The sequence below is a fragment of the Salmo salar genome, chromosome 17 (genome assembly GCF_965601325.2).
Source record: "Salmo salar chromosome 17, fSalSal1, whole genome shotgun sequence".
NCBI classification, from domain to species: Eukaryota; Metazoa; Chordata; class Actinopteri; order Salmoniformes; family Salmonidae; genus Salmo; species Salmo salar.
The window spans coordinates 42,166,078-42,173,794 of record NC_138307.1 but is presented as its reverse complement, the minus strand read 5'-3'; positions in this window follow the sequence as shown (position 1 = coordinate 42,173,794).

Below are 7,717 nucleotides of genomic sequence, written 5' to 3'. Positions count from 1 at the left end.
CTCACTAATGGACTCTCAACAACAGGTCAGACATGTCCTGTCCCACTAATGGACTCTCAACAACATAGTCTATGTCCTGTCCCACTAATGGACTCTCAACAACATAGTCTATGTCCTGTCCCACTAATGGACTCTCAACAACATAGTCTATGTCCTGTCTCACTAATGGACTCTCAACAACATAGTCTATGTCCTGTCCCACTAATGGACTCTCAACAACAGGTCAGACATGTCCTGTCTCACTAATGGACTCTCAACAACATAGTCTATGTCCTGTCTCACTAATGGACTCTCAACAACATAGTCTATGTCCTGTCTCACTAATGGACTCTCAACAACAGGTCAGACATGTCCTGTCCCACTAATGGACTCTCAACAACATAGTCTATGTCCTGTCCCACTAATGGACTCTCAACAACAGGTCACACATGTCCTGTCCCACTACTGGACTCTCAACAACATAGTCTATGTCCTGTCTCACTAATGGACTCTCAACAACATAGTCTGTGTCCTGTCTCACTAATGGATTCTCAACAACATAGTCTATGTCCTGTCCCACTAATGGTCTCTCAACAACATAGTCTGTCCTGTCCCACTAATGGACTCTCAACAACATAGTCTATGTCCTGTCTCACTAATGGACTCTCAACAACATAGTCTATGTCCTGTCCCACTAATGGACTCTCAACAACATAGTCTATGTCCTGTCCCACTAATGGACTCTCAACAACATAGTCAATGTCCTGTCCCACTAATGGACTCTCAACAACAGGTCAGACATGTCCTGTCCCACTAATGGACTCTCAACAACATAGTCTATGTCCTGACTCACTAATGGACTCTCAACAACAGCTCAGACATGTCCTGTCCCACTAATGGACTCTCAACAACATAGTCTATGTCCTGTCCCACTAATGGACTCTCAACAACATAGTCTATGTCCTGTCCCACTAATGGACTCTCAACAACATAGTCTATGTCCTGTCTCACTAATGGACTCTCAACAACAGGTCAGACATGTCCTGTCCCACTAATGGACTCTCAACAACATAGTCTATGTCCTTTCTCACTAATGGACACTCAACAACAGGTCAGATATGTCCTGTCCCACTAATGGACTGTCAACAACATAGTCTATGTCCTGTCCCACTAATGGACTCTCAACAACATAGTCTATGTCCTGTCCCACTAATGGACTCTCAACAACATAGTCTATGTCCTGTCCTACTAATGGACTCTCAACAACATAGTCTATGTCCTGTCCCACTAATGGACTCTCAACAACATAGTCTATATGCTGTCCCACTAATGGACTCTCAACACCAGGTCAGACATGTCCTGTCCCACTAATGGACTCTCAACAACATAGTCAATGTCCTGTCCCACTAATGGACTCTCAACAACAGGTCAGACATGTCCTGTCCCACTAATGGACTCTCAACAACATAGTCTATGTCCTGTCTCACTAATGGACTCTCAACAACAGGTCAGACATGTCCTGTCCCACTAATGGACTCTCAACAACATAGTCTATGTCCTGTCCCACTAATGGACTCTCAACAACATAGTCTATGTCCTGTCCCACTAATGGACTCTCAACAACATAGTCTATGTCCTGTCTCACTAATGGACTCTCAACAACATAGTCTATGTCCTGTCCCACTAATGGACTCTCAACAACAGGTCAGACATGTCCTGTCTCACTAATGGACTCTCAACAACATAGTCTATGTCCTGTCTCACTAATGGACTCTCAACAACATAGTCTATGTCCTGTCTCACTAATGGACTCTCAACAACAGGTCAGACATGTCCTGTCCCACTAATGGACTCTCAACAACATAGTCTATGTCCTGTCCCACTAATGGACTCTCAACAACAGGTCACACATGTCCTGTCCCACTACTGGACTCTCAACAACATAGTCTATGTCCTGTCTCACTAATGGACTCTCAACAACATAGTCTGTGTCCTGTCTCACTAATGGATTCTCAACAACATAGTCTATGTCCTGTCCCACTAATGGTCTCTCAACAACATAGTCTGTCCTGTCCCACTAATGGACTCTCAACAACATAGTCTATGTCCTGTCTCACTAATGGACTCTCAACAACATAGTCTATGTCCTGTCCCACTAATGGACTCTCAACAACAGGTCAGACATGTCCTGTCTCACTAATGGACTCTCAACAACATAGTCTATGTCCTGTCTCACTAATGGACTCTCAACAACATAGTCTATGTCCTGTCTCACTAATGGACTCTCAACAACAGGTCAGACATGTCCTGTCCCACTAATGGACTCTCAACAACATAGTCTATGTCCTGTCCCACTAATGGACTCTCAACAACAGGTCACACATGTCCTGTCCCACTACTGGACTCTCAACAACATAGTCTATGTCCTGTCTCACTAATGGACTCTCAACAACATAGTCTGTGTCCTGTCTCACTAATGGATTCTCAACAACATAGTCTATGTCCTGTCTCACTAATGGACTCTCAACAACATAGTCTATGTCCTGTCCCACTAATGGACTCTCAACAACAGGTCACACATGTCCTGTCCCACTACTGGACTCTCAACAACATAGTCTATGTCCTGTCTCACTAATGGACTCTCAACAACATAGTCTGTGTCCTGTCTCACTAATGGATTCTCAACAACATAGTCTATGTCCTGTCCCACTAATGGTCTCTCAACAACATAGTCTGTCCTGTCCCACTAATGGACTCTCAACAACATAGTCTATGTCCTGTCTCACTAATGGACTCTCAACAACATAGTCTATGTCCTGTCCCACTAATGGACTCTCAACAACATAGTCTATGTCCTGTCCCACTAATGGACTCTCAACAACATAGTCTATGTCCTGTCCCACTAATGGACTCTCAACAACATAGTCTATGTCCTGTCCCACTAATGGACTCTCAACAACATAGTCTATGTCCTGTCCCACTAATGGACTCTCAACAACATAGTCTATGTCCTGTCCCACTAATGGTCTCTCAACAACATAGTCTGTCCTGTCCCACTAATGGACTCTCAACAACATAGTCTATGTCCTGTCTCACTAATGGACTCTCAACAACATAGTCTATGTCCTGTCCCACTAATGGTCTCTCAACAACATAGTCTGTCCTGTCCCACTAATGGACTCTCAACAACATAGTCTATGTCCTGTCTCACTAATGGACTCTCAACAACATAGTCTATGTCCTGTCCCACTAATGGACTCTCAACAACATAGTCTATGTCCTGTCCCACTAATGGACTCTCAACAACATAGTCTATGTCCTGTCCCACTAATGGACTCTCAACAACATAGTCTATGTCCTGTCCCACTAAAGGACTCTCAACAACATAGTCTATGTCCTGTCCCACTAATGGACTCTCAACAACATAGTCTATGTCCTGTCTCACTAATGGACTCTCAACAACATAGTCTATCTCCTGTCCCACTAATGGACTCTCAACAACATAGTCTATGTCCTGTCCCACTAATGGACTCTCAACAACATAGTCTATGTCCTGTCCCACTAATGGACTCTCAACAACATAGTCTATATGCTGTCCCACTAATGGACTCTCAACACCAGGTCAGACATGTCCTGTCCCACTAATGGACTCTCAACAACATAGTCAATGTCCTGTCCCACTAATGGACTCTCAACAACAGGTCAGACATGTCCTGTCCCACTAATGGACTCTCAACAACATAGTCTATGTCCTGTCTCACTAATGGACTCTCAACAACAGGTCAGACATGTCCTGTCCCACTAATGGACTCTCAACAACATAGTCTATGTCCTGTCCCACTAATGGACTCTCAACAACATAGTCTATGTCCTGTCCCACTAATGGACTCTCAACAACATAGTCTATGTCCTGTCTCACTAATGGACTCTCAACAACATAGTCTATGTCCTGTCCCACTAATGGACTCTCAACAACAGGTCAGACATGTCCTGTCTCACTAATGGACTCTCAACAACATAGTCTATGTCCTGTCTCACTAATGGACTCTCAACAACATAGTCTATGTCCTGTCTCACTAATGGACTCTCAACAACAGGTCAGACATGTCCTGTCCCACTAATGGACTCTCAACAACATAGTCTATGTCCTGTCCCACTAATGGACTCTCAACAACAGGTCACACATGTCCTGTCCCACTACTGGACTCTCAACAACATAGTCTATGTCCTGTCTCACTAATGGACTCTCAACAACATAGTCTGTGTCCTGTCTCACTAATGGATTCTCAACAACATAGTCTATGTCCTGTCCCACTAATGGTCTCTCAACAACATAGTCTGTCCTGTCCCACTAATGGACTCTCAACAACATAGTCTATGTCCTGTCTCACTAATGGACTCTCAACAACATAGTCTATGTCCTGTCCCACTAATGGACTCTCAACAACATAGTCAATGTCCTGTCCCACTAATGGACTCTCAACAACAGGTCAGACATGTCCTGTCCCACTAATGGACTCTCAACAACATAGTCTATGTCCTGTCTCACTAATGGACTCTCAACAACAGGTCAGACATGTCCTGTCCCACTAATGGACTCTCAACAACATAGTCTATGTCCTGTCCCACTAATGGACTCTCAACAACATAGTCTATGTCCTGTCCCACTAATGGACTCTCAACAACATAGTCTATGTCCTGTCTCACTAATGGACTCTCAACAACATAGTCTATGTCCTGTCCCACTAATGGACTCTCAACAACAGGTCAGACATGTCCTGTCTCACTAATGGACTCTCAACAACATAGTCTATGTCCTGTCTCACTAATGGACTCTCAACAACATAGTCTATGTCCTGTCTCACTAATGGACTCTCAACAACAGGTCAGACATGTCCTGTCCCACTAATGGACTCTCAACAACATAGTCTATGTCCTGTCCCACTAATGGACTCTCAACAACAGGTCACACATGTCCTGTCCCACTACTGGACTCTCAACAACATAGTCTATGTCCTGTCTCACTAATGGACTCTCAACATCATAGTCTGTGTCCTGTCTCACTAATGGATTCTCAACAACATAGTCTATGTCCTGTCCCACTAATGGTCTCTCAACAACATAGTCTGTCCTGTCCCACTAATGGACTCTCAACAACAGGTCACACATGTCCTGTCCCACTACTGGACTCTCAACAACATAGTCTATGTCCTGTCTCACTAATGGACTCTCAACAACATAGTCTGTGTCCTGTCTCACTAATGGATTCTCAACAACATAGTCTATGTCCTGTCCCACTAATGGTCTCTCAACAACATAGTCTGTCCTGTCCCACTAATGGACTCTCAACAACATAGTCTATGTCCTGTCTCACTAATGGACTCTCAACAACATAGTCTATGTCCTGTCCCACTAATGGACTCTCAACAACATAGTCTATGTCCTGTCCCACTAATGGACTCTCAACAACATAGTCAATGTCCTGTCCCACTAATGGACTCTCAACAACAGGTCAGACATGTCCTGTCCCACTAATGGACTCTCAACAACATAGTCTATGTCCTGACTCACTAATGGACTCTCAACAACAGCTCAGACATGTCCTGTCCCACTAATGGACGCTCAACAACATAGTCTATGTCCTGTCCCACTAATGGACTCTCAACAACATAGTCCATGTCCTGTCCCACTAATGGACTCTCAACAACATAGTCTATGTCCTGTCTCACTAATGGACTCTCAACAACATAGTCTGTGTCCTGTCCCACTAATGGACTCTCAACAAAAGGTCAGACATGTCCTGTCTCACTAATGGACTCTCAACAACATAGTCTATGTCCTGTCCCACTAATGGACTCTCAACAACAGGTCAGACATGTCCTTTCCCACTAATGGACTCTCAACAACATAGTCTATGTCCTTTCTCACTAATGGACACTCAACAACAGGTCAGATATGTCCTGTCCCACTAATGGACTGTCAACAACATAGTCTATGTCCTGTCCCACTAATGGACTCTCAACAACATAGTCTATGTCCTGTCCCACTAATGGTTTCTCAACAACATAGTCTATGTCCTGTCCCACTAATGGACTCTCAACAACATAGTCTATGTCCTGTCTCACTAATGGACTCTCAACAACATAGTCTATCTCCTGTCCCACTAATGGACTCTCAACAACATAGTCTATGTCCTGTCCCACTAATGGACTCTCAACAACATAGTCTATGTCCTGTCCCACTAATGGACTCTCAACAACATAGTCTATATGATGTCCCACTAATGGACTCTCAACACCAGGTCAGACATGTCCTGTCCCACTAATGGACTCTCAACAACATAGTCAATGTCCTGTCCCACTAATGGACTCTCAACAACAGGTCAGACATGTCCTGTCCCACTAATGGACTCTCAACAACATAGTCTATGTCCTGTCTCCCTAATGGACTCTCAACAACAGGTCAGACATGTCCTGTCCCACTAATGGACTCTCAACAACATAGTCTATGTCCTGTCCCACTAATGGACTCTCAACAACATAGTCTATGTCCTGTCCCACTAATGGACTCTCAACAACATAGTCTATGTCCTGTCTCACTAATGGACTCTCAACAACATAGTCTATGTCAAGTCCCACTAATGGACTCTCAACAACAGGTCAGACATGTCCTGTCTCACTAATGGACTCTCAACAACATAGTCTATGTCCTGTCTCACTAATGGACTCTCAACAACATAGTCTATGTCCTGTCTCACTAATGGACTCTCAACAACATAGTCAATGTCCTGTCCTACTAATGGACTCTCAACAACAGGTCAGACATGTCCTGTCCCACTAATGGACTCTCAACAACATAGTCTATGTCCTGTCTCACTAATGGACTCTCAACAACATAGTCAATGTCCTGTCCTACTAATGGACTCTCAACAACAGGTCAGACATGTCCTGTCCCACTAATGGACTCTCAACAACATAGTCTATCTCCTGTCCCACTAATGGACTCTCAACAACATAGTCTATGTCCTGTCCCACTAATGGACTCTCAACAACATAGTCTATGTCCTGTCCCACTAATGGACTCTCAACAACATAGTCTATATGATGTCCCACTAATGGACTCTCAACACCAGGTCAGACATGTCCTGTCCCACTAATGGACTCTCAACAACATAGTCAATGTCCTGTCCCACTAATGGACTCTCAACAACAGGTCAGACATGTCCTGTCCCACTAATGGACTCTCAACAACATAGTCTATGTCCTGTCTCACTAATGGACTCTCAACAACAGGTCAGACATGTCCTGTCCCACTAATGGACTCTCAACAACATAGTCTATGTCCTGTCCCATTTAAGGGACTCTCAACAACATAGTCTATGTCCTGTCCCACTAATGGACTCTCAACAACATAGTCTATGTCCTGTCTCACTAATGGACTCTCAACAACATAGTCTATGTCAAGTCCCACTAATGGACTCTCAACAACAGGTCAGACATGTCCTGTCTCACTAATGGACTCTCAACAACATAGTCAATGTCCTGTCCTACTAATGGACTCTCAACAACAGGTCAGACATGTCCTGTCCCACTAATGGACTCTCAACAACATAGTCTATGTCCTGTCTCACTAATGGACTCTCAACAACAGGTCAGACATGTCCTGTCCCACTAATGGACTCTCAACAACATAGTCTATGTCCTGTCCCACTAATGGACTCTCAACAACATAGTCTATG